The sequence below is a fragment of the Pleurodeles waltl genome, chromosome 2_1, assembly GCF_031143425.1.
Source record: "Pleurodeles waltl isolate 20211129_DDA chromosome 2_1, aPleWal1.hap1.20221129, whole genome shotgun sequence".
In the NCBI taxonomy this organism is placed as follows: Eukaryota; Metazoa; Chordata; class Amphibia; order Caudata; family Salamandridae; genus Pleurodeles; species Pleurodeles waltl.
In genome coordinates, this window is record NC_090438.1 from 710,829,695 (window position 1) to 710,854,043 (window position 24,349).

Consider the following 24,349-nt stretch of genomic DNA (forward strand, 5'->3'; position numbering starts at 1 on the left):
GTGCCAAGCTACCAAAGGGTGGGCACAGGATAATTTGGATTGTGTGTGACTTACCCTGACTAGAGTGAGGGTCCTTGCTTGGACAGGGGGTAACCTGACTGCCAACCAAAAACCCCATTTCTAACACCATACATAAAATATTTACTTTGTTAAGACCACGACTCAGAAATTCTCATTTCAAGTATGATCTTTTTGATTCCTCCACCATGCACATCTGGAGTTAATTGGGGTACAGTAGAGTGGTGAAGAATAAGGTGGCTTACAGCAGAGCAATGTAAGGTGAAGTGGTGTAGAGTGAAGTTGTGTAGAGTGGAGTGGGGTAGAGTAGAGTTGCACAGAGTGGAGTGGGGTGGAGTGGAGTGGTGTAGAGTTTAGTGTTGTACAGTGAAATGGCGTACAGTAGTGTGACGTACAGTGGAGTGTTGTATAGTACAGCTGTGCACAGTGCAGTGATGAAAAGTAGAGTTCAATGGTGTTGAGTGCAATTGAGAGACTTAGAGTGCAGTGTTGCAGAACAGAGGACAGAGTCGTGTGACAGAGTGCAGTGGCATACAGTAGAATGGTGTAGAGTAGAGTGGTGCACAGAGTGGAATGATGTAGAGTAGAGTGGCATACAGAGTGGATTGGCATACAGAGTGTTGTGGCTTACAGTGGAGTGGCATAGAGTGGTTTAGCATAGAGTGGAGCTGTGTAGAATGGAAGAGCGTAGAGTGGAGTGGCATAGAGATAAGTTGTATAGAGTGCAGGGGCGTAGAGTATATTGGAATAGGCATCGAGAAAACTGCTGAAGAGTGGGGTGGCATAGAGAGGAGTAGTGTAGAGTGGAGTGGCATAAAGTCAAGTGCTGTAGAGTGCAGTGGTGTAGAGTGTAATGACATACAGTAAAGTGTCATAGAGCATACTCGGGTAGAGTGGAATAGTGGACAGTGGCGTGTCATAGAGTGGAATAAATAGAGTTCAGTGGCGTAGAGTGGTGGTGTGCTATAGAGTGGACTAGAGTAGAGTGGCATGTTGTAAGTAGAGTGGAGAGTTGTGTCACTGACTGGTGTGTCATACAGTGTGTTACAGAGGAGGGGCATAGACTTGATTGATGTAGAGTGCAGTGGTGTAGAATGGAGTGGCATAGAGTTGAATATTGTAGAGTGGAGTGGCGTAGAGTGGAGCTGCATACAGCATAGTGGTGTGGAGTGGTGTGAAGTGAAACAGAGAAGAGTGGAGTGGTGTAGAGTAGAATAGCATAGAGTGGCGTAGAATGGTGTGGGATTGATAGGAGTGGCATAGGGTGAAACAGCATTGAGTGGAGTGTGCAGAGAGTGAAGCGGCACAGAGTGGAATGCCATAGAGTGGAGTGACGTAGAATGGAGTGGCACAGAGTGGAGTAAAGTGAAGTAGAGTCACATAGAGTGGAGTAGCATAAAGAGGAGTGGTAAACAGTGGAATAGCATAGAGTGGAGTGGAATAGAGTGGAGTGCTATCCAGTGGAGTGTTATAGTATGGAGTGGCATAGAGTAGAACTGTGTGCAGTGGAGTGGCATAGAGTGGAGTGCCATAGAATGGAATAGCTTAAAGTACAATTGCATAGAGTGGAGTGGCATAGAGTGGAGTGCCTGACAGTGGAGTGGCTGAGAATGGAGTGGCGAAGAGTTGAATAGTGCAGAATGGAATGTCGTAAGGTGGAGTGGCTTTGAGTGGAGTGGCATAAAGTGGAGTGACGTAGACTGGAATAGCATAAAGTGGAATGGCATTGAGTGGACTGGAGTAGAGTGGAGTAGCGTAGAGTGGAGTGTTGTACATGGAATGGCACAGAGTGGAGTTACATACAGCAGAGTGGCATACCATTGAGTGGAGTAGAGTGGAATAGCACAGTGCTGAGTGGCATAAAATGGAGTGGCACCAAGTGGAATAGCATAGAGTGGAGTGGTGTGGAGTGGAGTGACATAGAGTGGAGTGGTGTGGAGTGGCATAGGGTGGAGTGTTGTAGAATGGAATAGCATACAGTGCAGTGGTATAGAGTGGAGTGGCATAGAGTGGAATAACATAGGGTGGTGTGGCACAGAGAGGAATAGTGTAGAGTGGAGTCACATGGAGTGGAATGGCATAGAGTGGAGTGGCATATATTGGAATAGTGTACAGTGGAATAGTGTACATTGGAGATGCATAGAGTGGAGTGCAGTAGACTGGAACAGTATAGGGTGGAGTGGCATAGAGTGGAGTGAAATAGACTGGAATAGTGTAGACTGAAGTGGCATAGAGTGCAGTGGTGTAGAGAGGAGTGCCAGACACTGGATAGGCATAGAATTGAGCAGCGTAGAGTGGAGTGTGTAGAGTGAAATGGTATGTCATAGACTAGAGTGGAGTAGTGTGGCATGTGGTCTCTAAGGGTAGAGTAGAGTGGTGTGTCCTAAAGTGGAGTGGAGTCTTGTCTGATAGAGTGACATGTCGTACATTGTCTTACAGTGGAGTGACATACAATGGAGTGGCATATCGTAGAATGGCTTAAAGTGGAGTGGTGTAAAGTAGAGTGGCATATTGTAGAATAAAATGGTGTGGTGTAGAGAAGAATGGCATGTCAGAGTAGAGTTGAGTGGCGTAGAGTAGAGTGGAGTGAAGTGGCATGTCGTAGAGAGGAGTGTTGTGTCATGGAGTTTTGAGTCATTCAGGGGCATATTTATACTCAGTTTGCGCCGAATTTGCGTCGTTTTTTTCGACGCAAATTCGACGCAAAACTAACTCCATATTTATACTTTGGCGTTAGACGCGTCTAGCGCCAAAGTTCATGGAGTTAGCGTCATTTTTTGGCGTGAACACCTTCCTTGCGTTAATGAGATGCAAGGTAGGCGTTCCAGTCTTAAAAAATGACTCCGATGCATATGCGTCGGATTTATACTGCCGGGCAAAAATGACTCCCGGGAGTGGGCGGGGCAAAAAAACCCGCATTTGCGCCTCTTTTTAACGCCTGGGTCAGGGCAGGCGTTAAGGGACCTGTGGGCTCAGAATGAGCCCAGAGGTGCCCTCCCATGCCCCCAGGGACACCCCCTGCCACCCTTGCCCACCCCAGGAGGACACCCAAGGATGGAGGGACCCATCCCAGGGAAGAAAAGGTAAGTTGTGGTAAGTATTTTTTTAATATATTTTTTGTGGCATGGGGGGCCTGATTTGTGCCCCCCTACATGCCACTATACCCAATGACCATGCCCAGGGGACATAAGTCCCCTGGGCATGGCCATTGGGCAAGGGGGCATGACTCCTGTCTTTGCTAAGACAGGAGTCATTTCAATGGGGGTTGGGAGTGAAAAACAAATGGCGCAAATCGGGTTGAGGCGATTTTTTTGCCTCAGCCTGACTTGCACCATTTTTGGACGCCCATACTCCATTTTCCCCCTACGTCGGCGCTGCCTGGTGTACGTCGTTTTTTTTAATGCACACCAGACGGCGCCGGCGGCTAACGCCGGCTAACGCCGGCTAACGTCATTCAATAAATACGGCGCCCGCATGGCGCTTCAGAATGGCGTTAGACGGCGCTAATTTTTTTGACGCAAAACTGCGTTAGCGCAGTTTTGCGTCAAAAAGTATAAATACGGGCCTCAGTGTCTTAAAGTAGAGGAGTGTATAGTGGAGTGGCTTGTTGTAGAGTAGAATGTCAGAGTCATGTGTCGTGCAATGTCTTTTAGTGGAGGGGCATAGAGTGGAGTGGCATAGAATGGAGAAGTGCAGAGTGGAGTAGAAAATAGCCTTGACGTACATCTTATATTAAAACACACAAAAGCCCTCATTACGACCCTGGCGGTCAGATCGCCAGGGTCGCAGTGGTGGTCCGACCGCCACCAATGCGGCAATCTGACCACCACATTACAGCTGCCCTGGGGATTACGACCCCCCATCTCCGCCAGCGGTTTCATGGTGGTATCCCTGCCATGAACAGGCTGGTGGAGACGGGGTGTCCCTGTACTGCTCATGCACTTTGCATGGGCAGTGCAGGCCCCCACCCTGGACAGCCCCGTCGCAAAGTTCACTGTCTGCTTTGAAGACAGTGAACTTTGCGACGGGTGCTGGTGCACCCTAAGCACTACAGCACTGCCACCGGCTCAATTACGAGCTGGTGCCAATGCTGTAGACCGTTTCCCACTGGGTTTCTGCCCGCTGACCCAGCGAGTAACTCACAATGGGGCCGGCGGGGAGGCGGCCACACTGGCGGCAACCTACCCATCGAGACTTCGGCTAACGGGCTTTTCCGTCTGACGAAATCATAATGACCCCCAAAGTGTGTTCAGCACAATATTGCTGTCTTTTCATTTGTCATTAGCTAATTAGGTGGTGTTTGGTCATCACCATGTACAGCAGTACAAACACTTTTGCACAGGTCTTTGGTGCCCTAGAATGGATTGGGGACACCCAACATGTTTTTAAAGAATCTAAGGAAAAGCAGCAGAGTAGCTGCTCATTTTATTCAAGGCTGTGATTGGCTGCCTGTAACATGAGGAAGAATGTTGCAGGCAGCCATTACAGGACTCCTGGGCCCCTGTCCTGAGGTTAGTTAAAAACATAATGTAAGGGGGCACAGTAGGGATACCCTACACCCCTAGGCCCTGTGGGAGAGGGTTTCAGAAGGACCCCCCCCCCCCCCCCATTGAAGACATTTTTTTTTAAAGTCACGATCTGCCATGGCGTCACAACTAATTAAAAAAATTAAATGTCTGCACTTTAATGTTTATATTATTTATGGGAGGAGGGTGTATGTCCCTCTAAGCCATTAATGGGCCCCAGGAACCCCATCCCCCAAGGCCAAATTAATGAAAAAGGGGAGTGGGCACAGACCCCCGCCTGGTACCTTAAGAGCTCCACAGACCCCATCCCCAGGGCCCAAAAATATATTAATTAGTGGGGGGCACACAGCCCACCCTTCCAGAGCCTAAATCGACCCCAGGGACCACATTTGGGCTTGCATCTCCACCTTCCAGTAAAGCTGAAGTCTTTAGCCCCAGAGGATGGGGGCCCCAAGACCCATAGGGGCTTAGGTAGGGTGGCTGTTGCCCCCTCCCCTTTATTGAAAAAGAAGGTCCCAGGGATTGAGGTCTCCAGGGCCTATAGAGGCTCAGGGAGGAGGGGTATATGCTGTACTCCTCTAACATTAAGAATTTTCACCCTGGAGGATGTGGCTGTACGCACTTGGAAAACGGGAGGTACATGCACTCTTCCCAATAATTAAATAAAATGGTCTCAGGGGACGGGTTTCATGGGGCCCTAAAAAGCTGAGGAGAGGGGCATGCACCACCAAACTCATGCTGCACACAATAAAAGGCCATGCGCTGTGGTGGTTGGCTGCAGGTGGGAGGTTTGATCACAGGTACATGTCACGCATGGCAGAAGAATGTTTTTTTAAAGAACAAGAGGTATTACATAACATCATACTTTAACTGGGAATAATGCAATTTGCCTTTGAACCCCTGGAAAAAAGACTTTTTCTTGTAAATACCATCACAGTAAACAATATATTTGCAAATTTGAACCCAAATATATCTACTGTATGTGCTTGTTATAAGTACATTCATTGTTGATGTGCAGCCTCAGAAGGGATTTGTATACCGGTTCCACTGAAATTGCACTGCTTACAGTGTATACATTAACTTAGAAAAAACACAAGTTAGTTTACGAGCACTATATAGTTAAGCTCAAAGACATGTAGATTTTTCTACTGCTCTATGTTTCCTAATATGTGCTGCAGTCAGTGCAATTTCAGCCAAAGCAGGTTCCTGGACCTTTCTGAGCTTTTTCCCCATCATGAAGTTTGTTTACTTTATCAGCTGCTTTTTAGTATAGCAGCACGGTTTTTAGTCACCAAATGCCCCATAAATTAAAGAATGCATAAAAATTGCTTGGAGGGTTTCTCCTCCATAACCAGACAGAGCAGAAATAGCAAAGAACAGGGCAGTGTGACATCGAGCACCTCACAAAATATACAGGCGCAGCTCCCCCCGCTAGCAGCAGCAGCAGCTGCAAAACGTTTACCAGAAAATTATAATAAGCTACGTTTATTATCGTTTTTTGGTAAAAGGGGTGGGGACACAGACTGTGACGAGCACTGAGAGGGAGTGATTGACTGCGCATGTATGTTTTGCCAGCCGTCTTGAGCCGGCTAAACATATGTGCGCAGTAGGCTCTCTGCAGCCCGGCACTGTGTTGCCAGGATGGAGATAGCAGGCACAGGTTCCCAGTCTGCCTTGGAGTGCCCTGGTTGGGCGCTCCCAGCCAATTCTAATGCTGCTCTGAGCAGTGTCAGGATTGCCTGAAGGGCAGGCTGGGAGCCTGTGCCTGCAGCCAGTCTGCAGGAGAGGAGCAGCACAGTGGTGACAGTTGCGACGATACAGGTACGTTTTTTTTTAGTTATATTTAACCCCCCAACCCACGTGCGCACCACCCAGCTTCTATTTAGCACTGCAAGCCGCTCCTGGATATATATTGTAGGTCTACATTAGAAAATCTTCATTCAGTCAATCTTTGCCATTTGTTATTAGAATAGCTGGGGAGGAAGATGAGGTAAATGCCCACAGTACATTTTTATCTGCTGTGGTCAAATCTTAAAGAGGTACAAACGCTTCTCTATCCATGGACATCCTTGACAAGGGATGGGGCTGGCCTTCTGATAAGAGGAGTTTGAGTGTTAGGAAATGAGACAGGCAGAAAGGTAGGGGAAATAATGAAAAGTTACCAGAAAGTCACGAGTTTGAGGGAAGTTTATAAGGATGGCAGTTAAAAGTAGCACAAAAAAAGAGGAAATGACAGTAGAAATAAATGAGCGAAGGAATGAAATAAAATTAAAATTCTTTAAAAGCACAGGGAGAACACCATCCCTTTGATTATGTATGAAGACAAAAGAGCAAGTTCTAATCATCACTGATTGTTTTTACATTTTAAGAAAACATTGGAAAACACTGAAAACAAGTCCACCAGTGAAGGGAGGGGCAAACTCTATCTCTTGAACGCTAGAAAGCCTTGCACAAGACAGAAAACACAAAGTGATTCCTCCTGTCTAATTTGCAGTCTCACTTGTTAAAGAGGAGCTTAAAGAAAGTTGCCCAGTACTTGTGGACGTTTTTGTTTTAAAAGGCATCACAGTTGACACGTAAGAGTCACCCCCTGGGTGTAAGGCTGTCAGGACTAGATTCCTCAGGAACTGTATGCCTTCCGCTTGTGCCACTTTTCAACAGCACCAACTCTGTATTGCTAACGTAACTCAGAAGCACTTTTACAAAGAACTGGCACAGCGCAGCACTGTGTCAGTTCTGAAAAGTAGGGATGCGCCGTATTTACAAAAATACAGCACATCCCTCTGTTTACCCCTGCACTGGTGCTAAATTAGCTGCCTCCTGCCAACGCAGCCACCCTTGCGTCATGTTGCAAGGATTGCTACATTGCAGGAGAGAATGTTTTTGTGCAGGAAGCAACACCTTCCTCCAGGAAAACAATCTTCAATGGTGATTTGCTCTTTATGTGTGTGCTGCAGAACGCAGCACACATTGAGAAAAAAATTAAGAGAAATGAAATCATTTCTCCTCGTTGCACAATGCTAATGCCACCCATGGGGTAGCGATAGATTTTGGCGCTGCCACAGATTTACAATTTCTTCTAAATCTGGGTCAGTGTCAAAATGCAATAGGTGTTGCTGTGGAACGCCCACAGCAACACCCATTGCACGCTCTTTCCACATAAAGTGCTGTGTGTGAAGGGGCCATATTTACAAGGTGGTGAAGTGGCTTAACGCTGCCCTGTAAATACGGCACAGTGCACAGCGCCACCCTAGCATCCCAAAAAATGAAGCTCCAGTTGATCTAGGGGCTTTTAAAATGCCCCTTAGGATCCAAACGACGGAAAGTGGAATTGATGCTGTGAAGAAGTACACCTGTAATGAAAGAAAACAAAAACCAGGAAACAATTTGTTTCTTTTCTGAGCTTAAGAAACAATATAAATATCAAATTTCTCCCAAATATATGTGATACTCAAGGTGTGGTTTCTGTTGTCACTGTAATTCCTCTGCACACAACAACCTTATCTACTTGCAACACTGTGGACCAGATTTACTAAACTTTGACGTTACACAAAGCAGCAGGGAAAGTTGCCTTGCTACGCTGCTTCAAAAGGAGAGAGCAAAAAACGCCTCATACCTACTAAAATATGACACACTTATGCTCTCTTTTAGCACTGGTGCAACTCTGGCTGCCTAGCACCATCACAATGGTGCTTGCATTGTCGTCTTAGTTTATGTGCAGGAACCAATACCTTCCTGCACAAAAACTGTTTTTAGAGGCATATTCGTCTTTGTATGTGTGCCTCATTCTGTGGCACAAATGCAAAGAGGAAGTTAAGAGGAGAAATAAAGATTCGTTTTTTTACGATCCTCGGGTAGGCGCACCATTTTGACTCAATCATTGTTTACTAACTTTAGTAAATATGGGTTTACATCATAATACATTGGTGGATACACGGGAACGCTCCACACATGTAATGCCTCCCCGAGGAACTGTAACGCAAAGCAGCGAATGGCAAAGCCTCGCTTTACTTTTTGGATAAAAATCCATGGAAAGCCACATAAATCTTGATTTGTGTGGCTTGGTAAATCCGAACATGGATTTTGCATCAGGGCTGCTCCACAAAATTGGCAGTACCCAGACACAAACTCTTAGTAAGTATGAGCCTGAGAGTCTAACCTTCTAAAATATTTGGAAACTGCGTATCTATTGTGCCGAAATTGGCTTCTTCACAGATGAGGGAGCAATGTCTATGATGCCTTGATCTTTTTCTTTACATGCTTCCAAGGCTCAAGGAGCTAAGTGAGGTTCCATTTGTGAACATCTGGTTCTTCCACACCTTTCAATGAGTTAGAGGTAACCATACTTTTATCAGAGAAGGAGGAGCCCTGCCAGACTACAGTGGGGCTGTCACTCTGTCAAACTTTTAATGACGCACGCGTTCCCCATAGTCCTAAGTATCAGCTGTCTAACAAATTGGTACTGCAAGAAAAGAATACTTGGGGCCTGTGTGCCCATAGGCAAGAGGAGTCATCTCCCTCCACCTTACTGGTGGAAATAGTGCACAACTAATGCACAATCATTAGCCGGTCAAAAGCCCTACAAGCCCCTACCTCAGCACACAGGCTAAGGAGCTCTGGTCCCTTAGTGGTATCAGAAGGTCCTCTTCTCAGGAGAAGTTCCCTAAGTGGCCTTCCAACAAGATTCAGCCCTTGGATACTGTCCATTCCCTCAAGCAAGCAACCAGGGTAAGGTGCCTCCATCTAATGGTGGGAATGAATAATTGAAGAGCTCTCAAACTCAGCTGTGGATAGCTTCTGACACCCCCAACACTGACGATAGCCCTTTGCCCTAAGTCTGGCAGCTAGTTGAACTCCCTGAGGCACACTTGGCATTCAGGTTGTCTCTGGGTGAGGATTCCTCAAATGGGGACGTCCACTTCACAAATTCATTACATCCATCTGATGAGCTTCACCACAAGCCGGTACTTGGCCAGCTCCACTGGGCTAGACAAACACTTTGTATCACCCAAGCAGCTTCCTCTTTGGCTCGCCTTCTGGCATGAGTTCTGCAAGCTTTCAAGAACAGAAGCTATTGTGTCAGCCTCCATCTCAATTTCAGGCCCCTGTTGTATAGGCAAAAGGCACTTGTGGGGGCATTGAGTATCAGCTTAAATCTTCTTCAGCGCTTTGACACGCTTATGTTTCGGCTGGTTCTGGGGTCCCAGAGAATTTGCAAGGCCTCTCTACCAAGACCATTTCTTTGACCCTGGCGGAGTACCCTGAGGTGTCTCTACACGGAGAAATGTTGAGCAGCTATTTGTGCCACCCCTAACACTTTCGTAACACATTATAGATTGGAACTGAATAAGGATGATTTTAACCTTGCTACAGAACTGTTAAAAGATGCAATAAAGTAATTATAAACAATATGTTATGAGTCAAAATGTTTATCTGACATTATGGCCCTCATTACAACCCTGGTGGTTGGCGGAGAAGTGGCGGTCTTACCGCCAACAGGCTGGCGGTAAAAAAATTGGAATTATGACCATGGCGGTTACCGCCATGGTCATCCGCCACTTCTCCGAACCGACCGCCATGGGGAAGACGACCGCTGGACTGAAGACTTGGGTCTCCAGCCCGGCGGCCGTCACAAGACTGCCGGCGGTATCATGACCCGGCTGACTGCCATGGATTTCATGGGGTTGGGCACCGCCATGGAATCCATTCCCTGGCACTGATAGGGGTCTCCCCTCCCCGTCCCCACCCCGAGTCCTTCCCCGACACCCCTCTGCCCCCTGCCACCCCCCTCCGAAAGGTGGCAGGACCCCCTCCCCACCCCGACCCCCGACATCACTATACAGACACACACCCTACACGCATGCAGACACCACAAACACACATACCCGCACACACATGAACAAACATTCCAACAGACACACACAGTCATACACACACACCCACATTCAGACATACACGCACACATCCATACAGACATACATACAGGCAGACACGCACACATTTCCAAACACACTACACCCCCGCATGCATACACGCACTCACACACCCCTTCTTCATACTCACACCCCCATGAACGCACACAACACCCCCCCACCCGCTCCCCTAACGGCCGATCAACTTACCTGGTCCGTTGATCCTCTAGGAGGGGACGGGATCCATGGGGGCTGCTCCGCCGCCAGAACCCCGTCAACAAAACACCGCCACGCCGAATCACGTAACGTGATTCGGTGGGTGGTGTTCTGTTGATGGGGCGGTGGAGGTGGAGCAACCTCCACTTCCCCGCCGACCGCCAGTATGGCTGCTGGCGGCTCTCCGTCCGGAAAAGGACGGAGGGCTGCCAGCGGTCATAATTCGCCGAGCGGAAAACCGCCAGCACTGGTCCCTCGGCGGTCTTGTCTTGTGAAAAGACCGCCGAGGTTGAAATGACCCCCTATATGTGCAATGGGAAAAATGCGCAGGTTTCATGTGCGTTAAAACTGCATCTGCACTTTATTCGGGCCTCATTTATTATTCGTCTTGAAACTGAACAATCACCCCATGATAATAGCACGAGTGGTGGTGACACAATTACCCAGATTACCCAGTGGCATTCTTTATTGCACTGTAATTCAGAGAAATTTATACTGACTGCCTTATAGATTTTTAACACTTTAAAAACAAACAAAAAAATAGAAAGCATTAAAAAAAACTGTGACCACGTTTTGGCTAAAGACAGAAAATACAAATGAGGGAAACAACCCCAAGTGAAGCAAGATTCCGGACTCACTCCGATGGAACAAAGGATTCCACCAATATTTTTGTCCCCAAACAAGCATTCTGCGGATCAGTCACATATCGCTAGAGAATTGAGCCAGTATGCCTTTAATGTTGTTCGGGAGGTTACTGTTGTCGGAAATAAATATTGTTTATCTATTTGTGTGTCACGGGGAAATAAACGAGTCTTTCTGATAGAGTACTTCTGTCTGTGTGCAAGATATTGTTTCAGTAAGACATTCAGGGCCATATTTATACTCCGTTTGCGCCGAAATTGCGTCGTTTTTTTTGACGCAATTTCGACGCAAAACTAACGCCAACTAACGCCATATTTATACTATGGCGTTAGAGGCGAATAGCGCCAAAGTTCCCGGAATGTGCGTCATTTTTTAGCGTGAACCCCTTCCTTGCGTTAATGATATGCAAGGGAGGCGTTCCCGTCTAAAAAATGACTCCCAGGCCTTTACGTGGTATTTATACTCCCGGGCAAAAGAGACGCCCGGGAGTTGGCGTGGCAAAAAACGGCGCATTTGCGCCACTTTTTAACGCCTGCTCAGGGCAGGCGTTAAGGGGCCTGTGGGCTCAAAATGAGCCCACAGGTGCCCTCCCATGCCCCCAGGGACCCCCCCTGCCACCCTTGCCCACCCCAGGAGGACACCAAAGGATGGAGGGACCCACCCCAGGGACATTCAGGTAAGTTCAGGTAAGTATAATTTTTTATTTTTTATATTTTTTTTTGGTGGCATAGGGGGGCCTTATTTGTGCCCCCCTACATGCCACTATGCCCAATGACCATGCCCAGGGGACAGAAGTCCCCTGGGCATGGCCATTGGGCAAGGGGGCATGACTCCTATCTTTACAATGATAGGAGTCATGTTGATGGGGGATGGGCGTCGTTAAAAAATGGCGCAAGTCGGGTTAAGACGATTTTTTCGACGTAACCTGACTTGCCCCATTTTAAGACGCCCATGCGCCATTTTCTCCCTACGCCGGCGCTGTCTGGTCTACGTGGTTTTTTCCCACGCAAACCAGGCAGCGCCGGTCTGATTGCGCCGTCTAACGCCATTCCATAAATACGGCGCCCGCATGGCGCTTCAGAATGGCGTAGCCGGCGCAAAACTTTTTGACGCTAAACTGCGTTAGCGCAGTTTAGCGTCAAAAAGTATAAATATGGGCCTCATAGTTTACGCATGCCGACTTTTGTTGATAGACATATTTGGAACATGACAATAGGGACATTTTGTACACATTCTCAAGTGTATGATTCATGCCTTTTAACATTTTGTAAATTAATTTAGTGAATCTAGGGGCTAATGGATTCCAGAAGTGTCATGCTTTCTGAAATACTTGCTCACTGTAATAGTTGTATTTTAAAAAGGTCTAAATCTGTGCAAAATCCACCAGTTTACAACGATGCCCTTTCACTGTTTGGTACTCGATATTTGTTGTGCTCATGAACACGTATTTTGTTGCCAAGGAATCAGTGGCTAGCTTTCCTCGGTGTGAAAATGAACACACACAGCCATCCCTAATACGAGAAGGACCGGACTGGCCCGAATCATCAGTTGAGAAGACATTGAAGCATCTACGAAGAAAGGGGTATCTTGCAAGGAAGAGGAACCTGCCGAGCTCTGTCTATGCAGGAAATTGTTAACAACTCCCCTTTCCCTGTTCCACCAAAGAGACTTCAGAGCTGAACCTGCTCTTTTGTTCTTGAAGTCGCACCACACCAACTGCAATCATGAATTCCTTTGGGGTAGGTAAAAAGCATGCACACACTGCCACCTAGTGTCACGTAATAAATGTAAACCAATAACAACACGCATTATCTGTATAAATATTATTTTACTTGCTTGAAAGACAATGTCCACGTACAATATGTGCGACATTATGAGCATATTTCTGTTTATCCAATGCATACATGAAAATAACATATAAAGGAGAAATGGTTGGTCTCCGGCTTTTGAAAGGCAGACTACGATGGAGAATATTTAGGGGCATATTTAAGAGCACCTATCGCCTCTTTCCGTCACATTAGCGTAATTTTTTTACACTAATGTGGCCCGAGGACAAAATCGCCGCGCCAAATTTACAAAGTGGCACAATGCATGCATTTCGCCACTTTGTAACCCTTTGCTCTACATTATGCTCGTGCCAGGCATAATGTATGCAAAGGGGGTGTTCCCTCATTATAGGGGGGGGGAGGCGAAAAAATGTCACTAAGAAATCTAAGAGATTTCTTTGCATCATGTTTTCGCGCAAGAAAAGTGGCTCTGCACTGGGGGCAGCGCCACCCTTCTTAAATCAGGCCCTTATATTTCCTTCAATTAAAGGCTCCGCACTGTACCTAATTTTAGTGTCATTGGCTCTCCACCAAAGATTGATAACCTCTTTGTTTATAAAAGAGAGGAAAAATGGTAGGCAGCAGAGAGGAGATGAGTCAGAACACTGACACAAAAGGCCTGATTTACAAAGGGTTTTGCACATCTATTTTCTTCGTGTGCAGGAAATACAATTTTTGGGGGCAAAACTAAGTCTCAATTCACATACTCAGGACTGTTTGGATTTTAGCCTTTCAAATGAGATATTTTTGCACCTAAATTCCACCGGTACGGTAGAATTTCCATGTGAGAAAATGCTAGGTGTTTGTGCCTGGGCCCACCAGCAAACATTGGTGAATAGTCAAAAACTCACAAGTTTGTGAGTATTCACCAAACACTTGCAGGTATTTTCCTACCCTGAAATCGAAGGTGAAGCAACCCCAGTTATAGACAATCATTGACACATATTAACACGAAAAAACCCTAGCTATAATTTAGTCATAAGAGATTAGACAGTGGATTTCACACACTAGGTCGATGAACCGAACCGTATCTGCTTTAAAGAAAATGTCATTAGAAAACATAACATATATCATTTGATAATCAATTCAACTTCAATGATCACACCGGTTTATTAAGAAGCTAATGATTTATTTCCCTATATTAACAACTCTAAGGTCACAAAAATAATTCTCAAATACAAATGATACATGTAAAGAAACAACAATGGCTGATTCGAATGACGAAAATATCTAAGTTTAATCAATGCAAAAACACAAAAAATCTCAATAGTACACAAAACCATAGCAACATAATCTGAGCAAGAGAAACTGAATACATCTGATAATCAATAAGACAAAAAGACTGTCTATGACTCTTCATGAACATGATAATAATATCTCACTAACCACTAATTAGCATCAACATGTTGGCTTCATGTAAAGGTTTTAGTAACATAAATTTAGAAAATATCTAACTATGGTGATATCAAAAAAATAAGCAGCAGTAAATAAATAATTGCAGTTGGTACCTGAAAAACAAAAGACAAATAACAATTCACAGCTCATACATTTACCAAATCACTACGGTAATCAGCAACAATGCCTACTTCGTTAGGGGGACAGCAACATCAGGCACCAACATCAGGATAGGAACAGGTAGCATTAGGAATAAGAGTAGGGGTGATGGTTTAGAATTTAGACTATAAGATACGCTAAACCATCTATGCATAAGTTAGTATTGAACAGACATAAGCTAATAAAGTACCAGAATGTCAATAGACTATCTGGAAAAACATGAAGTGTCATGAGTTGTCAAAGTGGCAGATCATATAGTAAGTCTCAGGAATTCAAGAACCTGGAACATGGACAAAGAGCATCTGAACTCAAACTCATGATGACTAAACACTAAATTAACTTGTGAAATGAAAATGATTGGATAAATCATGAGGTGAGAAGGTGATTCCCCAAAAGTCAAAAATTAGCCCTAAACAGTAAACACCAAAGTTCACAGTGAATTTTGAGTTTCCCTGATTGCTTCCTATTCCCATGTTCCCTTATTCCCATGTTTCTCCTCTACATGTTCCCACTTTAATCACAGGTCTCCTCCCCCAACCCTCGTGGTGGCTTCTTTGGGATCCCCACCAGAGACGTAGCAACCACTGGTGCAGCAGTTGCACTGGCACCGGTGCCCAATGAACCCTCATAGTAGTTGTAGTTTACTACCCCAACAGCAGCCAAAGGGGTCAGTTTCCTTGCTTGCAGTAGGGCCCTCTGTATCCTTGCTATGCCACTGATTGCCACTGGCTTAGTTTCGTAATTTAGCCTCTTTGGCATCATTTGCACTGGAGAAATCCCAATGGGGCGTTTCTCAGTGTTTTGCAACACTCTTAATAATTCCTACTTTTGGTTCACAGTCCTGACATGCCTTGCATGTTATTTCTTTTAATCCTTGCAACCTCCTGCCAATGAAATATCACCCACAATTCTACTACCACCACTCTCAAGAACTGCACCTAGAATTTGCAATATAATATTTCTTCACCCTAGTTTAAGTCCTTATCTGATAAAATTGATTTACCTGTATCCGTTTTAATCCAATCATTTATATGTTAATAAACTTAATGAGATTTATCATTCCTCATTACAGGTTGTTTGTAAATAAGAAAATACAACACAGTACTTTCGGAAACAGGTCTTTGACCATCTTACAAATTTTTTGAAGTGCATGGCAAAAATATTCGCGTAACACAAGCATCTTTAAAATCCAGATTTTCCTTACTATAAATTCTTTCACATGTGTAAATTTAATCAAAATCTTGTTTCTAAACCACAGCTTCTAGCACTGATAAAAATGAATCATATTATAGATATTTCATTTTACTAGAGAGCCAGCAATAACGATTCTGGTTAGGATCTTACTTGTGGAGCTATAACTGATGATATACATATATACAATTATGTACTTTGAGCTAACTCATACTCCATTTTTTCCAATTACAAATTATTTATCTGATCCACTTTGAATTTATTAACCATATCTTGTGAAAGTGTTCCAAAAGAGTAAAATTGCAAATCGGGTTCCAAAAGTACATCTTCCCATTTAACCTTCTTTATGGCCCTAGCAGCCATCATTTTCTGATTATGGCACATCTTTTTACTTGCTTTGCGCTGAATCAGCATCATTTTTGTGATACTAACTCAGTGCAAACTTAACTCCATATTTATATTTTGACGCTAGACCCGTCTACCATCAACATATTGGAGTTAACGCCATCTTTTGGATGCATGAAACCTCCTTGTGTCAATGAGATGCAAGTTAGGCGTTCCCGTCCAAAAAATGACTCTAAGCCCCTAGCGCCATATTTATCCACCCGGGCAAAAATTACTCACGGGTGGGAGGCAGACCCAAAAAATGACATTAACTCCAATTTGCGTCACATTTTAACGCCTGGGTCAGACCAGGTGTTACATCGAGGTCCACACACCACTGCTTAAGGAAAACTCACAGAAGCAACATTACCAACCCACAGGACAAGATGGAAGTGCTTCTGCTCCAGCTTGCTAGACGACGCAGAGGACAGCAACAACAACAGCAACCCCCACTGCAGCAACCACTGCCACCACAACAGAGCCCACAAAGGCAACGCAGAAGGCAGGAGAGGATATTCTGAAACAGGACAACCCTCCTTGGCCTCAGGGAACAAAACATCATAAGGACATACAGACTCAACCGGCAAGCCAAACTAGAGCTGCTGCACCACACTGAGCCACAGATCACAGCCAACCTGCAGACCCCACATAATATACCCCCTGTGACAAAGGTGCTAGCTGTCCTGCACATGCTCATTTCAAACAACGGGTGCCTTGGTTTCTGGTTTGTCACAGCCATCATTCTCGGTGTTTCTGCCAAAGGTGTTAGATGCAATTATCTCTCTGACACCCCGCCACATTAGCTTCCCCAACACCCAGCAAATGCAGCAGGAGATAAAACAGGGGTTCTACTAATTTGATGGTTTCCCGCATGTGCTCGGTGCAATTGACTGTACCCATGTCCGACTTGTTCCACCTGCAGCAACAGAGCTTTATACCGGAATCGCAAACACACGCATTCCATAAATGTGAAGGCCATAGTGGACCACCGGGGACTGTTCACAAACATTTTGGCCAAGTATCCTGGGAGTGTCCGTGATGCCTACGAGCACTTCCAGGATGGCCAATATGGAAATGGCCTACTTGTGGGTAAGTTACCAAACCTAGCAATTTATACACAACACACCAACCCCCTAGGACACACAAGACATACACCACTCCTAAAACACATGGCCAGGGTAACACAGATGTGCAGGTAACTAAACATATGCACCATGCTGCAGTACAGCACAATCAGTGCACACCACAAACATATACACCCACATGTACGTAACACACCCACAACTTGAAAGGCACACCACGTGAAGGACAGGTGCAGATATGTACCGTTTGCAAATAGAAGATGTACACAAACTACTGCAAGTGCCCATAGGTGGCCTACTATGTACACGTCACACACATAGTACACCAAACAAAGAATAGCACAGGAATGTCAATTTCATACACCGTGATCATGTAACGTAAGTCACACATAGGCACAGATCCCTCAAATCATGCCATGTAAGTCTCTGCCAGAACAAACATCAAATGCCAGACAACTGGTGCCAATACCAACTACATCTCATCAACACATATCTGACTTACCTGTAGTGAGCATAGACATCTGTCTGAAACATTGGGTCACACACATAGTAATGCAACATTAACGGCCATCACATACCATGTGCCAGATTTGTGAGAAGTGGCACCACACCTACGGTAGTGCCACCTCACATGCACTACTTACTGACCCACAACACCATCATGTCTGTACTGTAAACAATAAATGGCCCACCATGGGGCAGAGTCACTGTTAGACAGTGCAGATCATGGATGCCATAGTGGGTCCCTGTAGGAGTATTTAGGACATCACTGACCTTACATGCACTGTGGTAAGGGACACATTTGCTAAGTAGCTGAGCTCCTTCCTATAGCCTGGATGTGCATGTGCATGTGTTGACAGTATAAATGCTGATTCATGTTTTGGAAGATAGGAGAGACACTGGTAGTAATGTTGATCATCCTGAAACAATGGGATACACACCCCTGGACACCTGATGGCTGGCACAAACATCAGCTTCTCTCAGGAACACTAAGGGACCTATGTAAGAGCCCCCAGTGCCATTGTCATGGCCTGCACTGTATGTACAAGTTTGCGGATGACCACTTTTTTGTGACTTGAAGCCACATTGTAAATCGTCCACCCTCCCATGCAGCACTTAGCGTGGAAGGGGTGTGTAATGTGTGTTGCTGCAGGTCTGTCACCACAAGATACATAGCATGACGATGCTGACTCAGATGTAGGTGTCACCTAAAACCTGAGGCAGTACCAACATCAAATACCACCCCAGGGGTGCCGTTTGCAGGTTGCAATAAGGAAATAGACTGTGATATGACCTCATATGAATGTGCCACCTGTGCATACTGCTGCACACACAGAAAGATCCAATTGTCTGTCAAACCAGTATATGTGTAGGAAGGTGTCCCTTCCTGCACAGATACATCCACCTCCACAGGGCAGATAGCCAAGCACCCTGGTGCAAGTATGGTAGTGTTAGTGCACGGCTGCAAATCAGGCGCCGGCGCAGGGGACAACAAACGGTTGCCTAGTAACATGTCACACATGGTGCATTCCTGCATAGTGAAAATGTTGCAGCACAGTGCTGCCAATGTTGGAGCTGTGTTGTGCATTCTCACTTACTCATTAAAATGGGCCTAAGTGTTATAATTCATCTGTAATGACACTTGTCAAAATGGCTGGGATGTCCAGGCTCTGTAGCGCTACCACGTTGTCGCCACATCTGACCCCATTGTGTTGTGAGGCTATGTCATGTCCCCCTCTAGTGATAGCACACTGATACAAAGGTGCACTACACATTACATGGTTCATACATACTGAGCATCAGTTAGGATTCCATATTATACGTACCAGGTCCTTGAGCCAATACCCAAGACTGTCATGTTCAACAACACAGTACTCATAAAACTTTGCACAAGGCCAGGAACTCACACCATACCACAAACATGTATGAGTCACAACCAACTCAAAATAACAACTGCCATGCTACATGACAAACCTGTTGCAAGCCTTAACAACAACTTACGTCTTTTATCTTTTGCAGTGGATCAGGGTTATGGCATACAGTCCTGGATGATGACCCCATTTGCAAACCCAAGTACAGGTGCAGAGTGTGCATACAATGAGGGACACCGCAAGACACGCAATATTGTGGAAAGGACATTTGCCATACTGAAAACAACATTCAGGTGCCTGGACCTCACAGGAGGCAGCCTCATATAAGCCCCACACATGTGTGCAAAATCATCCTGACGTGCTATCCTGCACAACATATGTGTGCGAATGAACGTTCCTATGTATGACCAGGTTGATGACTGCATGAGGCGGTAGATGGTAGTGATGATATGGAAGGGGAACAGCACAACACAGCTGCTGAGGTACGCCAGGGACAGCACATAGTTGAGAACTTTTAGTATTAAGAACCACTTAATTCACCTTGTGAATTTTGGAAATAAACACTTCACTTATACAACCAGTCCTGCTATGGTCTCCTCAATCTCCACTACATATACCATAGGAATGTGAGTCTAACCTCAGGGAGCATGCTACAAATCCGAATCTGACAAGCACTGTTGCGACATCATACGTGATGTGTAAGATTGTATGGCCACCATCACACACATCACTAACAGCCTCATCACTGGTATATGACAACTGAAGGACACATTCTATGGATCACAACATATTTTGTGCCTCCACGTTGCCAACTTGTTAATCAATAGGTTATCACACACAACTACATCATGTCCAAATAGGATGTATTCAAGGGGCCCACACATGAGGTAGTGGATGTCAAAAAATAGAAATGTATTTATGTTGGAACAGAACACTGTCACAACTCAGTGTGAGATTTGCAATGGCTGCATGGAACATGTGTGTCAAGGGGGGGGCATCATTGGTAACCATGGTCATCATGATTTGCCCAGGCATACAGTAACAACCAATGGAAGAAGTTGGGCTTTCGCAGTCTATCCATGGTAATCTGTCCTGCCACTGCCATGGGCCCAATCCTGACACAGGATTCACATGACCTCACACATTGCACAGACACGTCTGTGGAATGCACATCAGTATGAATGAGAACATATGCAGCTAGGGCTGCAGGTCCACCACACAAAACCAACAACCATTGGTAAATGCAATACGTTTAAACAAAGTTTTATGATCAAACATATTCTGAGTAGAATGAAGGCAGAGTGTGTCAGACACACTATGCACCAAAGATGTACACATGTCTGACAAACATGCAGGCTTCACACAAGTCTCCATAAACTCCAAATCGACATACTGAGACAGTTATCAGGTAATATTTCCTAGGTAGCATTGGTTCACCCATCATCAACAATGCCTGAGCTGTGTATGTAGCTTTAAATATTATGCTCTGTATGACAACATCAAACATCACATATGAAAACACGATACACAATCACAAATCAGAACTATTGCATTGTACTGAATGCCAAACATATGTGGATACACTGTTGTCACACATGCATATATATGCATGACGTGCAACAATTTGCATGCTGTTGACTCTGTAACACACACTGGTGGAACAGACCAATCACACACTTACCACATTGTTGCATGGACTATCACATGTGGCCATACCCAATATGCCACATTACAGCACAGCCCATGTCATACGTATGTTGAATAAGGGTGCACCTAAGGACAATGCAAAAAAACACGCAATCAGGAAATGAGTCAAACTATATGACTCAAATGTGTCTAAAACATCTGCAAACGCAAAGGAAACAACACATGGGCCCTTAGTGTGAATTCCACCTTTGCACTCCTCTAAATGCTTCCTTCAGTGAAATCGATGCATAACTGTCATGCGTCAATGTAAACGACGCACGTGCGTTGTGTGTCTAAAAAACCTATGCAAATCCCAAATGCGTCAAATAAATACACGCATAACTGAAAAACAGGACGCACAGGGACAGGAAGTGAGGTAATATGAAATTCTGTCTACAAGCATGGTACAGTGGGTGTAGTTTCACTTTCTCTTTACAATCTATGCCTTTGTGACTGTGGTTGTGTTTTGGAGCTGGTGGTTGAGTCTTGGTTGTGTATTGAAGTTTGTGGTGTCCCTCCTGTAGTGTCCTGTTATATTTTGTGTGCATTTTGTCCCAGTAGTTGTGGTTTTGTGTTGTTTTTGTCAATATTTGTACTGTGGGGTGTCTGTCCGGGGTAGTTACTCATTTGGGATAGTTGGGATAAGTTAGTGGAGTTAGGTTTCCGTTTTTGTTTTTTTTGTTCTTGGTCTTTGGGGTCAACTTTGACCATATTCAATATGTCTGGTAGGAAGAGGTTGACAATGATCTCAGACGATGAGCTAGGTGGATTTGTGTTGCTGGTATCCCACTACCTTCCAATGATGTTTGAGATGGGTGGTCGGGTCATCCAGGGATACCGGACCGATGCCAGGCGGCTGCTGTGGGGCAAAGTGCTCCACCACCTGAAGCGAGTGTATAGGACCGGCAGAAATGAGCACCAGCTAAAACATCGCTGGACACATCTGGTGGCCAAGGAGCACGATCTGCTCACTCAACGTGGGATTGAGATGTGCGGCCCTGTTGGTGAGTCTCCCATTGGCATACTGTTGACTGTTCACTGCTCTTGAATGACAGTAGCAGATGAGTTGGAGTGCTGCATGCAATGCTTGTGTACAGGTTGTATGCAACCAGAATGAAGTGTATCTGAACCTGTCTAGCCCTGGAGTTCACATGTCCAACAATGATACCAATGCAGGTCAGATGTCTGAGGAGTCCTGCACAACCATCATGAAGGCACACATTTCAGAGGCCATAGCGACACATGTGCCCCGGCATAGTGTCATGTATAAAATGCCAAGGCACCGCTAGCCTACCATATTTTCCCTAGATTGTGTCAACAAAGTGGCACAATACATGCATAGTGCAACTTTGTCAACATTTTACGCACATGACCTCTGCTCCAGCCATTATGTTAGCAAAGGGGGTTTACCCGCCTTAGAGGGCAATGACTATGGGGCATTTAATACCATTAGACAACTTTGCCACATTAGTCATGGATTAATCAACGCATGATCATAGCAGACTGAAAATTGAGCGGCATGTCTATCACAAAGCACCTCTGGGTGCCTTGCAGAACATGCTTGAGTACCTGAGTCATAAGTCTTGCAAAGCTCCAGGGTAGTGTCATGTTTTTTTCACACAACTCCCCCTTATACCATGTTGTTCCATCTTCTATAGATGGCCCACATATGGATGTTGCAGGGTGTAGCACTACATGAGTCTCTGGTGCAGTGTTAGTGTTCAGATGTGTCTCTAACTCACCTGAGTGTCTGTGTCATTGTGTGATTGTAGTGGTGTGTTTGCACTGTTTTCCACTAGAAGAACTAGCTCACTCATCTCAACTAGTTCACACTGAAATTAGTTTTCCACTCGGAGTAACTATGATTTGACACTAAGCATGGTTTACCATTCATGCTTATAGGTGGACCTGCACCCTACATGATTGGGGAAGTAGCACGATTTGAGGACACAGATGTATCCAGTAAGTGTGACAATGTGTGTCCTGTGAATTAATCCAGAGTTTGGTGTGAGTGAGTCATGTGTATTGAATACAATGCCAGATGTGATAAGCTGTCCAATGATAAGATTCTCAATTTAGGCTGGATGCTGACATTTGGCCCATTTAAAGGATCCCCATGCACCACCAGAGGGTCACATCTTGTGAGGCTCGTGGTGCACAATGGCAAGCATTGTGTACACAAGGTGGTGACAAGCCACATGTAGGGCCATATGTGACTAAGAATGACAGAGTGCAACGCTGTGAGAATATTGGCAGTGGCACACTCTTATCATTCTCACAACACAGGGATGCACCATATTGAACCCAATTTGGTGTATCCCTTTATTGTCATGAAAATGCAGGACTGGGCTGGCAATTTTCCCCCAGCATAGTGCTCCGTCTTTTGCACTCCATGTATGTTACACTTATGTGGAATGTATTTGGCTTGTAATGGGTGTGCAAGGAATAGTAGTGGCAGATCTGGTATTGCTGGCTGTCTACACCTGCACACATGAATGTAGATGTGATAGACTTATGGATACCAGCTTCCTAGTTGTCATCCCTCCTAACATATGATCCACTCCTTGACTCCATGTATGAGTGGGCAGGCCTTGGTGGATGACCAGGACAGTTGAGATGATGGATTGCTGGCCATCCCTCCTTAGGCTCAGGAGGAAATGTATACCAAAGTTGTAGGTAGATGTGATGCTCACAGTGTAGGTGACAGTCATATTGATCAAGCTTGAATGTGTACCTATCAGCTCTGACCCTCTTGGTTACCAACAGCATCCCATCCTCCCAATAACATTGCCAAGTTACTGGTGATGTATGGTTGGAAATAGACAAAGATGATGAGGAAGTTTGGGCCTGATCTATGTAAAGTTAGCGCTGCCTTTGCATTATTCTTTTTTACGCAAAAGCAGTGCACACTTCCAAATGTTTGGTTTATGTTCTCGGTTTGTGTCGCTTTAGTGCATGTGTATTTCGATTTAGCAGTGAAAGCTACTAATCTGCACAGACTCCACACAATGCTGACACTGATGGTTGCCTGTCTCCATTCTAACAGCTGCCAACATGACCAATGATGAGCTGTGTGCATTTCAAAAGAGGGCACTGAGGTACCACCAACTCCTGGCAGTGGAATCTGGGTTCCAAAAAGCGGATCTCTGCTAAATGGCAGAGAGGGCAACAGGGGAATGGCGGGCATTTCCAGAAGGGGTCCCCACACTGGCTAAGGAAGCACAGCAGACATCTAACTCCTCAGCAGTGCAGGGGGGCACATCTGGCACCACAACCACAACATCAGCTGTATCTACAACAATAACAGTGCAACAGCCCACACCACCTGCTGCCATAGACACACAATTCCTGCAAGATTTGCAGAGGGACATTTCCCTGGTCCTAAAATGTTTGGACAGTTTGGAGAAGGAGGTGGCCGCTAACACCAAGAAGCTAAAATTC

At 45.3% G+C, this 24,349-nt stretch overlaps 1 protein-coding gene across 1 annotated transcript in view; it reads left to right on the forward strand.

The window, feature by feature from the left end:
- The window catches only part of BMP6 (bone morphogenetic protein 6), a 571,121-nt gene that overhangs the window by 339,352 nt on the left and 207,420 nt on the right, over positions 1-24,349 (forward strand). The gene's annotated exons all lie outside the window — the stretch shown is intronic.